Below are 13,872 nucleotides of genomic sequence, written 5' to 3' on the forward strand. Positions count from 1 at the left end.
GACCAGATTATTTTCCAAATCCAGTGGAGTTTTGTTTTCATCAGTTGACGTCATTGGTCTGCGAAGAAGCAGAGTGCCAGAACCCATCCATCACCAAGTGTTCGTGGTGCAAATACTATTTTTGTTGGGACGATTTCTTCCTGAAATATCATTTTTGTGCTACTTATCAGGAGTGAGCGTCTTGTTTTCAGCATACACCTCTGCTGACTTTTATGTTGTACGTACATATGTACGCGTATTTTCATGATATAATGTAGATGCTCATGCGTAGAACTGATATTGCTGTTGCTCTTTATCTTACATGTGGACCATCTGCTATTACATTCTACTGTGCAATGCATTTTGTGTGTGTGTGTGTGTGTGTGTTACTAGCTACAAACATTCCCGTTTCCAATATGTATCTCACCGTTGCTCCCATTGCACAATATATGCAACCCACTGTGCAGTATTGTCTCACTGGGTGCCTATACGAACGGCGTTTGCATCCTTCATGCTTGTAGAGATGAATCTTCGTGCAGTGAGATAAATTTGCGTCTCTTTCGCATATGGATAACGTATGCACCCAAAGCAAAAACACGTATTTTACATTTTCGTGTTTTCTTTCTTCCTGCTCCTTGCCATCCTCTTCACTCATTTCTGTAGCACATTATGACAATGTTGTAAACGTGATTGGTCCATTTCCGGATGTTCTGCTTTCTTCACATGGGTAAGTTTTACCTCAATGGCTTGCGTCAACTATGGGTAGTATTTCGTACATTTAACCTTTTCCGATATCTCTTCTCGTTCTCGCTATATTGCATAAAATCTCATTTTGACCCCATTTTTATGTCCCTATTTGACCCTTTCAATACGCTTGTTGGCCGATATAAAAAAATACGTGTCGCTTCTTTTTTGATGATCTGTATGTCTGTGCAATCTTATCAAAATCAACGTGTTACACCTTGTAAGTACAGCCTGAAAGCAGTTTTACTTCATAATGGAAATAAGCTGCCATCTATTCCTGTGGCACACTCTGTTTCGATGAAAGAGACTTACGAGATTCTCGCACTCATTTTAAATCGCATTTAACTACAAAGAATATGGTTGGCAAATTTGCGGAGATTTGAAAGTTATTGCAATATTACTTGGTCTGCAAGGTGGATTTACAAAGTACTGTTGTTTTTTGTGTCTTTGGGAGCCACAGAAAACATTTTTCACAAAAGAGAGTGGCCCCCCAGAGAGACATTTAAGCCCGATACCAACAGTGTCAAGTATGAGCCTCTGATCGATTCAGCCAAGGTGCTGCTTCCGCCTCTTCATATTAAGTTGGGCCTCATGAAGAATTTCGTAAAAGCTATGGCCAAAGGATGTGAAGGATTTAAGTATCTTAGACAGTATTTTCCAAAACTAAGTGATGGTAAATTAAAAGAACGAGTTTTCACAGGACCTGATATTCGCAAATTTATCCATGACGAATTGTTTGAACAGAGTTTAAACGACAAAGAGTTAAATGCCTGGCATACTTTTGTTCAAGTTGTAAAAGGCTTTTTGGGCAAAACTAAAGCTCAAAATTACGAGGCTCTGGTGCAGAAACTTCTGTCGCATATGAAGCTCTGGGATGTCGCATGTCTTTGAAAATCCACTTTCTGTACTCCCACCTCAACTTCTTTCCAGATAATCTTGCAGATGTAAACGACGAAATGGAAGAACGGTTTCACCAGGATATAAGAACGATGGAAACTCAATATCAAGGACGTTGGGACCCTGCAATGATCGGGACTATTGTTGGTTGGTGAAGAGAGAGAACCCAACATTTCATAAAAGAAAAAAGTAAAGCAGATGGTGTTATTTGCAGCTCTAAACAATAGACTTTATAAATTACTCTGTGTATGTAAATTACTCTGTGACGGGTCAGGCTACTCCGGTCGAATCAGTCGGGTCAGCTCGGGTCGGGTTGTCGGGTCGAGTCAATCGGGTCAGCTGGGATCGGGTTGTCGGGTCGGGTCAATCGGGTCAGCTTGGGTCGGGTCAGTCGGATCAACTCGGGTCGGGTTGTCGGGTCTGGTCACTCGGGTCAGTTAACTTTTGTCAACTGAGTTTAGGTTGAGCTTAAACTCGGCTGGAGTCGAAAGCTGCTGTTTATCACTAGCTGCCTAATTAAAAATAACAATTTTCAATTGATTTTATAGAAACCATAAATCTATTTTAAACACTTGCAGCTAGTGTTTTTATGGTAAATGCTTATTTTTGTACTTGTGTCTACTTTAATTTTTAAATGTGGAAAATTGATTTTACCAATCGACTGTAATATTAATATATACGCCAATATGGAGTCTGTATTTAGAACAAAAATAGAAGTTGTTTAAGCAAGGCCAAAAGAAAGATTGGATATGGATGACCAAGCCCAAGCGGGGCCGCGGTGGCTCAGTGGTAGAAAATTCATCTCTGGTGCGTGGTGTCCAGGGTTCGATCCCAGCTTGTGCTAAGTAGGCTTTGTGGTGGAGAAACGCCGTGTAGTGGGTTTTCTCGGGGTTCTCCTATTTCCTCCCACTTTCTTCATTCCACCATTTCATTCATTTCTCATGGTCACCATCTCTCTTACCCTCGGTGCAGAATCGAGGAACCTTAAACTGAATATTTCATTTCATTTCACTAAGCCCAAGAACATCAATACAAGAACAAGATAAAGATTGGATATGCAAGACGAAGTTCATTGTAATCTTGCTCTTGCCCTTGTTTTGGTTATCATCAAGTAGCGATGAGCATATTTTCTTGCTCTCCGTATAGTATGAAAGACCATAATCAAAATCACACTTGGTCTTCATTTGTACCGATGAGGCGAGCATTCTTGGCTCTTGCATAGCATGAAAGACCACCAAGACTACGAAATACAGGACCAAGATCTGACTGTGCGAGACAAAAAAATAAGACGCAGTATTGATGACCAAGACCCAGGGGCGAATTGTTTGAATTTCATTTGTTGGGCTGAAAGTGATGAAATAAAATTAGTACTTTATAATTAAATATCATACTATATTTTTAAATTTTAAATTACAAAATTCATATTATGTATCTTCTTACGTGCAACTATATATACTGTAAAATACGTTTTAATTACCGAGAAAGAAAAGTCAAAATGGCGCGGGTCCCGGAATCATAAGAACCTATTTTCGAATGAAAGTTGAAGGATTGGAAAAAAATCACAGGTGTTCTCCCGTTTCCTCAACCCTTATCATTGTAGTTAAACGATTTCCTTTTGTCTCTGCCAAGAGACTCTTGCTACTGCCTTCCGAGTAGGTGAGAACACTGACCTTGAAGAAAAATTTCGTCACATAGAACTAAACCAAGAAAAATAAAAAAATTCTCCCACGTCGGACATTGGTATCCCTAAGATGCATATACAAATCCCCCGCTTGATCTAGCTAGTGGTTAACGTGTAAGACTTCGGTACGCGTGGTCCGGGTTTAATTCTCAATGGGAGTCCATTTTGGCGTTCACCCAGTGTCGTGACGTAGTGCTCTCAAACGGGTCGGGTCAGCTCGGGTCGATTCGGGTTGTCGGGTCGGGTCGGTCGGGTCAGCTCGGGTCGGGTTGTCGGGTCTGGTCAATCGGGTCAGCTCTGGTCGGGTTGGGTCAATCGGGACGGATCACGGGTCGGGTCACTCGGGTCGGGTCAGTCGGGTTGCACTAATTATAGCTGCAACTTCAGCTTAGTCAATCTTACATGCGCCTTGAAAAGTTGTTATTAAAAAAGATTCACAAAATATGGGAATTACTTGCTGTATTAGTCAGGAGAACTAATATATTTCAGGAAAATTTATTGTTTTATTTTTTTCTTAGTTTCCTTTCATGAAGTTTCCATAAAGGAGATGGCACACTGGGAAATAAAATGGAATCTTTCAGCTTAGTGTCTTACGCATCCGCTCTTTTGGGTCTTTAAGGAAGACGGTGATTAAGGCAAATGAATGATGATGGAAGAAGTAGTGAAGTGAAAAGTGAGAGGAAAAGAGATTACCCCGATAAAAATCACGGATACGATGTTGTCCAACAAAAGCTTACTTGAGCGGAAATAGAACCAGGCACTGAAGACACCAGAGGTAAGCGCTCTACCACTGAGCCACCGTGAGCCCCAAGGCAAACTGGGCATTTGTCCGATTGTCCATTGGGGCAAGTCCACCCCTACGATAAACTTTCAAACCAAAGGCGTCATTTAGGAGGGGCAGGGAGGTGCATTTGCCCCCCCCCCTAAGTGAGATGTATATAGATTTTATCAATAGAATAGTAGTAAATCAGTGAAAAACGCGAAATTTTACTTATATCAAGGGGTCTTGCCCCCCCCAAAGCAAAATCTGAAACGACGCTCCTGTTTCAAACCATGCGAATTTCCAACAATAGAGGAATAATAGTTAAGAACATACTTATTCTAGGACTCTAAATTCACATCAAAACGCCATTTCTCGCACTCTTAGTGCATTTGCACACGGCAACGATAATACCGGTGGAAGCGCCGATAATGTCGGTGGTGGAATCGACTTCAGTGTACTCAAATAGTAGCTTGCATACACCACCGACATTTTCGGCCGATCCTCTGACACGGCAGATGCTGTCGGCCAAGCCCCCGATATTGCCGGCGATATCGCCGACACCGATTTTGTCGGGGGCAATGTTTTCTTATGATTAAATGCAAATGCGGTCGATAATGTCGGCCGGACAGTGGTTTGGGTGAAGAGAGTGAGTTACAAGGGCTGTGTGTGTATTTTTGCTTCGTTTCTTGTCTTTGGAATTTTGTTGTTTCAATTTTTTCTATTACAATTGTATATTATTATTATTATTATTATTATCTTGTCCTACAAACAACTTCAGAACAGCTTATTATGTTTTTTAAGTCTCTGTTTTGGAGTAGCTAATTTTCTTCATTAAATAAAGTATAAAATCTGAAGAGTACTGCTTTCCTTCTAAATAGCTATTATCAAATAGAATATAGGAAATTTAGATAACTAATTTATGCTTATTATTTCCTACTCCTTTTTTTTTAGTTTTGTTCTCTCTCTCTCTCTCTCTCTCTTTGATTGTATCTTTTTTAATCTACTAATGCATTTAAATTTTATTACATTCTGGAAATTAATTTAAGCGTAATTTTCAAAGTTTGATACACTGTGAACATAAGCATATGGGAAAAAAATCCTGATTACTATTACTTCCTTTTATTTTCATCAAAATAGTGTGCATATCACTTTTGCCGGTCCCATTCAATAAGCAATGATTGAATAGAATATTTGTTGGCAAATTAAAGTAGAATTATTATTTTCAAACGAAACCAGCACAACCAAACATTCTTTGCAAAGCTCCCAAGGACAAGTGACTCATTTTGCATTTTCTTGATTGTCTTCTTAACAAAAGAGATGAGACTCCAAGCTTCACTTGTCGCAGATCTTTTCTCTCACTTCCAAAACTACACCCTTTTTTAAAAAAAAAAAAGAATTTGTAGAATAGCAATTGAAAACACCCTGTCTTCCCTTTCCCCTTTGTACCGGGATCGACCACCTAATAGAGTTCTGCAATTTAGCTACAATGACTGGGTGAAAAGGTTGTGCATTATTGCATTCATACCTTTCTAGTTTTGCTTAGAATTTTAGAGATGGCAAGATTTTTTTCCATACGATATTTTAAAACTTATTGAACTTATGGAATGTAGACCTTGCATATGGAATAAAACAACAGACTATTTCAAGGACAGAATTGAAAAGCAAAAAAGCATGGCGAGAACTTTATGCAAGAATTGCCGAGGATTTTGAGTTCATGGACAAAAAGAAACGAGAAACGAAAGATGTGCATGGAGCAATATAAGACAAAATTACTAATTCGAATTTTATTTAATCTACTATGACGTTAGTGTTAATTGCATAGAAAATAAAATAATATACATACATACGATATGTAACAGTGTTTAAACCAAAATTAAAACTGATATGGTTTGCAGTGTACCGCAACATCAATTCTCATCGAAACGAAAATAATATTTTACGAAACCTATTTAAAACGGCACTGTTAAATCTAAACATGTTTAGGCCTATTTTTTCTAAGTTTTGTACTGTCCTCCACACCTCTTCTGAACAGCTTTTGTAGTCCTTGTTTTAAAAATAATTTTCCTGATTATTATTACCTTTATTTGTTTTTATATATGGAGAAGATTTTTAGAAACACAGTGCAGAATATATTGTGTGTGTCGATTACTTTGCTCATCACCGGCAACGATATTGTCGGGGCTTCCACCGACATTGTCGGCGACGTGTGCAAAGTACGCCGGCACCGACACCAATATTATAGGGGCTTCCTCCGATTTTGTCGGTATCGTGTGCAAACACACTTACAATTTTGTAAATCAATGTGGTAACCAGAAATGGTAGTAAAAATAAGTAGATTATCTTCACATCAGGGTACAATAGACGAATAAAGTTATAAATGAAATATGTTCTTATGATACTGAATCAATACGAAAATACTGCTTCTCGATATCTATTATATTGTTTACAATATAGCGTTCAATGTTGGAACTTGAAATTTTTCGGACGGACAAAGGTCGAAATCAAATTTATTACTGCGACTCAGAATTCAAACAAAAAAAAAAATCTCGCTTTCCTAGCGTTTCCACTCTATGGAGATAAATATTAAAACCGGAGTTTTTAAGTAGAGATAAAAATCGAGATGAAACCTATTCTTTAGATGCTGAACGATTCAAAAAAAAAGAAAAGAAAAAAGAAAAGAAAAGAAAAGAAAGAAAGAAAGAAAGAAAAGAACTACTTCTCTCTTCTCTTTCCGTTTTGCTCTGGTACCTCTCGACAGTCAGACGGACGAACAGATGGATATGCTTGTCTCTTGAAATATCAAATAAAACCAGTTATCTAGGCTTACTAACTTACGTTTCTTACCGTTAATCGAGTATAGTAGGCAGTTTTACAGTTTGCTGCATTAGGGTACAGTTACATCGAATTTTCCCTAAAAACGTTCAAATTTTTCAAATAAGTTGATTATTAAGTTAGCTAATTGTGGAAATCTTCAAGTATGGAAATGAACAAGAATTGAGAAAATGGTCTGGATTATTATTGTAAAATTTCCGGAAATTTTGAACCTGCTGGTAAAAAACAAAACTTTTTTAAAATTTATTTCCGGAAAATTGGGAAAACAACAAAAATCTTTGTATTAGGTTAGTTTTACTAGTAATGGAACAGTTTTTCTTTAAACGCGTGAAAAATATAAGTTGAGAAATTTGAAGCGTTTCTGTTGCAACAAAAAGGGGTGTTGAATGAAAATGAGTTCTTAATGTGCTCTTTGATCTGGTGAAATTTTGTTAATTTTAACAAAATTACTTCTTAAAAGAAGTAACAGTAAGCAAATTTCACTAATACTCATGCACTAAGACATATAATTACTATTATTTAATATTCAAATACAGACTTTAATATAAACTTTATGTTCAAAATTTTGTATGTAAACAAATACGTGTTTTTTAGTGCCACAAATTATCTATGTAAAAATGAGAGTGACTATATTTGTAACTTAACAACTCTTCAACCATCAGACTAATCTCGATAATAATTTTCAACGTAGATGAGGTTTGGGCCTGAGATGGATTTTCACTTTGAAGTCGCAACTTAGAGGAAGTGCGGATGTATATTGAAAATTGCCGATCTTAGTTTCGAACCCATAGTATTCGGGGTTGCTGAGATGAATAGTGACATTTCCGAAGAAGCTTAAATTCAAATTTAGCACTGCAGCTTGGAGGAAGGGGAGGGTATATATATATATATAATGTTCGAAAATGACCGATATTAGTGTCAAATCTATAGTTTTTAAGGTTCCTGAGATCAACAGTAACACTTCCATAAAAATTTTGACCCGCAACGTAGGAGAGGGGGAAGGGTAGACACACAAAATGATTGAAAATAGCCTATATCAGTGTCAAAACCATAGTTTCGGTGTCGATGAGGTGAACAGTGACACTTTCGATGCCGTTTAAATCAAAATTTATCCCCGCAAATTGGAGGAGGGGCGAGGTATATAAAAATGATGCAAAATGATCGTTATTAGTGTGAATCCATAGTTTTCAGGGCCGCTGAGATGAGCAGTCACATTTCCGATGCCGTTTAAATCCAAATTCATCCCCGCAACTTGGGGGCGAGAAGATATATAAATATGAGAGAAAATGACCGATATTAGTGTCTAATCCATAGTTTTTGGGGTGGCTGAGATGAATAGTGACACTTCTGATGCCGTTTATATCCAAATTCAGTCCACATTAGTACTCCTAAAGGGAGGGTGATATGTAAAAGTAATTGAAAATGACCGATACTAGTGTCGAATTCATAGCTTTTGAGGTCCCTAAGGATGTTGATGACAGTTTTGGTGCCCTTTATGCCACAAAATGAAACGTATTCTCCCCGTGCGAAGAACGGGTATTCTGCTAGTCTTTAATGATAACGAACGGAAGTTTCACATATTAAATTATTTAATATATTTGTCGCTGATCAAACTTGTGCGGTGTATGTGTGTATATGTAAATAAGATCATCTCTCTTTTTAAGTTGTTCGAAAAATATACAAATAATAAAGAGGGATTTTTATCACAAATTTGAAACCTAAAAAGTAAAATTAAAAGCTGTTGCTTTAAGTATTTTTCCTGCTAGCGAAATATGCTGTATATATGCTGCAGACACGTTACAGTAAATAACATTAGTAACATTAGCATCAGGCGAAGAAATAGTTTTTAAATTATATTTTCCGGGTTTTGCCAATATTTCCGAACAAAAGATTTTTTCTAATGGGCTCAAAATTTCCGGAAATTTTACACAGCATAAGGAAGATACATATCTCCGTAAAATATATGTTTAATTTTAACATACTGGTATTCACTAAAATCATTCTGCCCTGTTATTTTAACACTTACCTGGCATAAAACAGTAACTTTATAAGATTACTTAAGATAATTTAAAAGCATCTATATTAATTAATGTAACTAGAATTATATTTGAATATCTTTTGTAGCTATAACTCCATTCTATCACGGTACTAACTTTAAAGGAGTGGTGCAAATATACTTGTTGCCACAAAATTTCCCTATTCTAATACAAGAAACATAACTACTCAATGATCTTAACTGTAAACTAGTAAATATAAAATAGTTTTCCTTTTAAAGGCATCATGTAGTAAAATATTCTAAAAATTTCAATTTTTCCCAACTTTTCCGTTTTTTTAAGATAGGGGAGAAAACGGTTTTAAAAAAGCTGTTCTTTTTACCCAAAATTTCCCGTTTTTTTTTCAGGCCTTTACAACACTACTCTAGATAGAGTGGAAAGTCAATGAGAAAGTGTTGAAAGAAAGAAGTAATTAATTAGAATATTATTTGAGAAGAATTGTATTCTGAGGAATGTAGTGAGCATTGTGTTAGAAGAAAAAGAGCAGAATGAATGAAGGAATGTATAATTATGGTTTAATGGAGGGATCACCAGACACGAAAAAAGGTAGAAATATGATTTCAATGAAATCTTTTGTCATAGTGCACCACAGTGTAAAATCGTCGGTGGAGGGACGAAACGGTGTAACTAAAAACTTGTGATTGAGTTGTGACCACCCTCTATCCTTAGTTTACCGCTAATTTTTCATAGAAATAATTTTTCATAGTCACTTGAAACCTTAGTACAATCTTCACACTTGCAGCATCATAGAAGTTAATTTTCACTCTGCAAGATGATCCGAACACAAAGACAACAACACAGGGATTTATAATTTCCGCTTTGCAGTAGCAGACGTACCAGTGATTATCTGATACTTACAAAAGTTGTAAGTGCCATATCTGAATTGGCAGTTAACACATTATAAAACTTATGTTCTACCATGTTATGAAATCAGATTAAAGGTGGAATCCGAACCATACTGTACATATCGCTAATGTAGATCACCCGTAAAGACATGTGCACAGGAAGACGGGATACCTACACACATCCTCGATAAACTGATAGTCTTAAAACACAAAACAATGAGTAATTAATTACGTCAAATAATTTACTAAGAATAAGATATAGAATGATTGTCAAATATCTTGTGATGAAGACATTTTGTAGGAATTATCTACAAAATTGTCTCTGCCTTTTGTCCACAAAAGATAACGGTCATTTATCACTAAATAGAGATTTCAGTGAAATACAGTAAATATCTTCTTGTGGGAACGTTCACTTTTTTAGGTAAATCTAGTTCTATATAGAAAACCAATTAATTTAACATCTAAGATAACCACTACTTGTAATCTTGATCTTATGAATGAAACGTACTATGTGATGCATCACAAAGCAAAGTCGTTGGTGAAGGGTCAAAGCGGTGTAACTCGAAGCGTGATTTTGAGTTGTGATTACTATCCATCTTTATTTAACCTGAACTATTAACCATAGAAACTTTATATCTGAATTGAGGAGTTCATTTTTGAAAGGAAACATTTTCACAATTAATAATTTTACAATAGAAGCAAATAAAGAAATGCTTCTGAAAATGTGCCGTATTGAAAAAAAAAAATCCCTTACCGCAAATATAGAAACCGCTTCCTTATGTTTCCTTCTGAATGAAAAATAGGGAAATAACTGAACAAGATGCATATTGTAGTAATGACTAAATTTACATTGCGATTTATGTCAAAAATGTTCCCTTTTGCATGATAAACCTTGTTGCATAATCCTAGGAAGCTCATTCTAAAGATTCAGAAATAGTTAAAAAAAAAAAAAAAAGAATTTCGGAAAAATAAGCGTCTCAAACCCTTATATTAAGAGAGATATGTACTTCTTGGAAAAGGTTTATCTTGAAGTTAGTAACACAGTATAAAGTTAAACGAGACATTTTAAATCACTCTTCTGTAAAATTACGTATTAAAATATACGCCACTTAGCCACTTCACCGATGCAGTGTGAATAATCTGTAGGAACGTGGCATCTATGTAAGCTGTGAAAGAACCGCTTCTCCAGAGTAATCAGAACTGTACACCTAAAAAATGAATAAATATACTATGCAAAGCAGAAATTAGTCTAACGCTGTAAGTATCCCTAACAAGGGTCACACATATCTGTTGCAGACTAGCCATCTGTTGCAGAAATATCTGTGAAGAACGGGGTGTATAAGTACACGGACTTGATTTATTGCATTTCCACACAAACATATATTGTATACAAATTATTGTGAGGATTTTTTGCTGAAAAAATACATAGTTGATTTTCCAAATTTTATGCACCTGCCGAATCGTTAACTTGCCTTCATAACAGTATTCCATGACAACCAGAAATCTCTTTGAGAAACTTGCTCTGCACTGACGGATGAAGTCAGGACTGGATTTCGCGTTTCGTCGGTTGTTACGGCTCGAATTTTACCATGCTTCATCTAATATGGTAACAAACTTTCACTTTTCTCCGGATAGATAATTTTTGTAGAGGGGCGTGCAGTGACTTTTCTCTCTCTGATGAGCTGCAGTAAGGACATGTCCAACACTTTTAAACTCTATCCGAAGCATTAATTTTCCACGTAGGTTACGGTTTATGGTTGACTGTGCCACGTGCAACCGTCTTTACAACAAACATTGTGTAAGAAGGTTTTCATAGAGGGCCATTCGGCCCAACTTCCGAGCTACACTGCGATGTTTTTGAAAAGTGCTATGACGTAACCCTCCCAAAACCCGTTCAGTTTGGGAACCATAATGCACACACCACATACGCACGAACCTGACCCGACAGTAGAGGCCAGTGGCTTTGTCCTGCTGTTTGACTCATTCGGATTGGTCGATCCCGTGAGCCTGGCCGAAGATTTAAAATCGGATACATATAGACGGATCAATCTTCTGTAATAATTAAAAATGTTAAAAATAATGCATTAAATATTCAGAATAATGGACTAATATTACGGTTTCCTCTAAGAATAAAGCTACGGAAGATCTATAAGTACTTCACAAGTAATTTGTTGAGAAAGAATAATCGTCAGATTTTCTTCTCATGGTTGAGTACGAACTAACGGTATAACTCATCGTCAAGTAACGAAAGCCAATCAGTTCGGCCACACCAAACCAATTAATTCGGAATTGTAACAACATACTTCCTTAAGATCTAAGTTCATTTTTTTTTTTTTCATTATGTCCTCTACTACTGAAGACCTTTTCCCCTCTCTCTTTCCCATTAACATTCTATGTCCCAGCAGCTCGTTCTAATGAAGAGTTGGAGGTGCGGTGGCTCAGTGGTAGAGCGTTCACCTTCGATGCTTGGAGTCCCTGGTTCGATTCCAACTCGCGCCGTGTGGACTTTGTGGTGGACAAACACCGTGCTCGTGGGTTTTCTCGGGTTCTCCCACTTTCTTCATTCCACCATTTCACTCATCTCTCATTATCACCGTCTTCTTTAGCCTAACTGGCATAAGCGTGGGACGTAAAACTTAAAGATTTCATTTCGTTTCTTCTAATGAAGAGTCCTAATTAATCTTAGACTTCTAGATTTAATGATACGTACTATATTTCGTCACATGTATATAATATATTATAAAGTTTCGTGTAATATAACTGTCTACATTCATCCTCTTGCTCATTCCATTTTTCTAATATACTACAAATATTATCATCAATCACTACTTCCGAAATTTCTATCAGTTTGGAGGCTGCAGTGGCGAAGTAGTAGAAAACTTACCTCTAGTATGTGGAGTCCCTGGTTCGACTGCAGTTGGCGCCAAAAGGAATTTGTAGTGGACAGACACCATATGGGCTTTCTTCGAAGTTCTTCCATTTCTTCATTCCAGCATTTTATTTGTTATCATAATCATCATCATCGTCTCCCTTAATCTGGAATCATAAATATAGGGCATTAAACTACAAAAGGAAAAGAGAAGAGTTCTCACAATTTGTACATTCTACTTTGTTATTACCCAATATTCACATCCATGTAGAAGAACAGGTAAAATTTTGTTACTACCTAGATATATATTTTTATGCTGAATTTCTTTCATGTTACTTTTGGTATGAAATATCATCGAACAGTTATTCTAGGCAATTGTAATTATTAATCTAGAGGAGAGGAATGACAAATGCAAAGTGATTATGATGGAAGAACTTGTGGAAGAAGTGAGAGAATCTCGTAAAAACTTACAATGTTTTCTGTAACAGTCTTACATGGATTAAATCAGAGATCTCGTGGTCTGATAATACAGTATTATTTTTAATTCCTTGTTAAATTCGTTTTGAATTGTTACACCGCGTTTAAATTTTAATATTTAAATGTCTTCCCTACCCTATACATAGTTAATATTAATTTCTATTGGGATGATAACTTCAGCTAGAGTTGCTATCATATACACTATGTACATGAATTTGAGATCGATTTCTTTACAACTCGTTAGGAAGGTATTACAATGTTCTTATGTGCTAGACATACTAATATAATCGTATAAGCCAAGGAAGATTTGTTCTCTTAATTTCTCATTGGCTTCATATTATATAATATTACCGACCGAGATTATAATGGTTTTCCGAGTGACATCCAATACACTACTCGGTAATAAAGAATGAGACGCGTGCATTCCAATACTCTCTTTGAGTATTTTTTGTTACGCATGTAACATGTTCTTCTAGGAAACAGTACACGGAAGTTCCGTAGCATGTGCATGACCACAAATTTAACCTAGCAATGAACCTATGTCAGATTATCAGTTTCTATCTTTTCACATAGTTTGCCTGTGTTTGAGGCAGGATAACTATGAAAATCTTTTACATTTACGAAAATGTAGTTTCAACAACTGGACTTGAAAAGGTCTTGAACTACTTGGATCTTCCCTGATTACACCAATGCTGTTTACACAACAAGTAACCATATTTTTTAACAACCAC

Source organism: Thermobia domestica, chromosome 13 (assembly GCF_964235325.1).
Source record: "Thermobia domestica chromosome 13, izTheDome1.hap1.1, whole genome shotgun sequence".
Taxonomy (NCBI): domain Eukaryota; kingdom Metazoa; phylum Arthropoda; class Insecta; order Zygentoma; family Lepismatidae; genus Thermobia; species Thermobia domestica.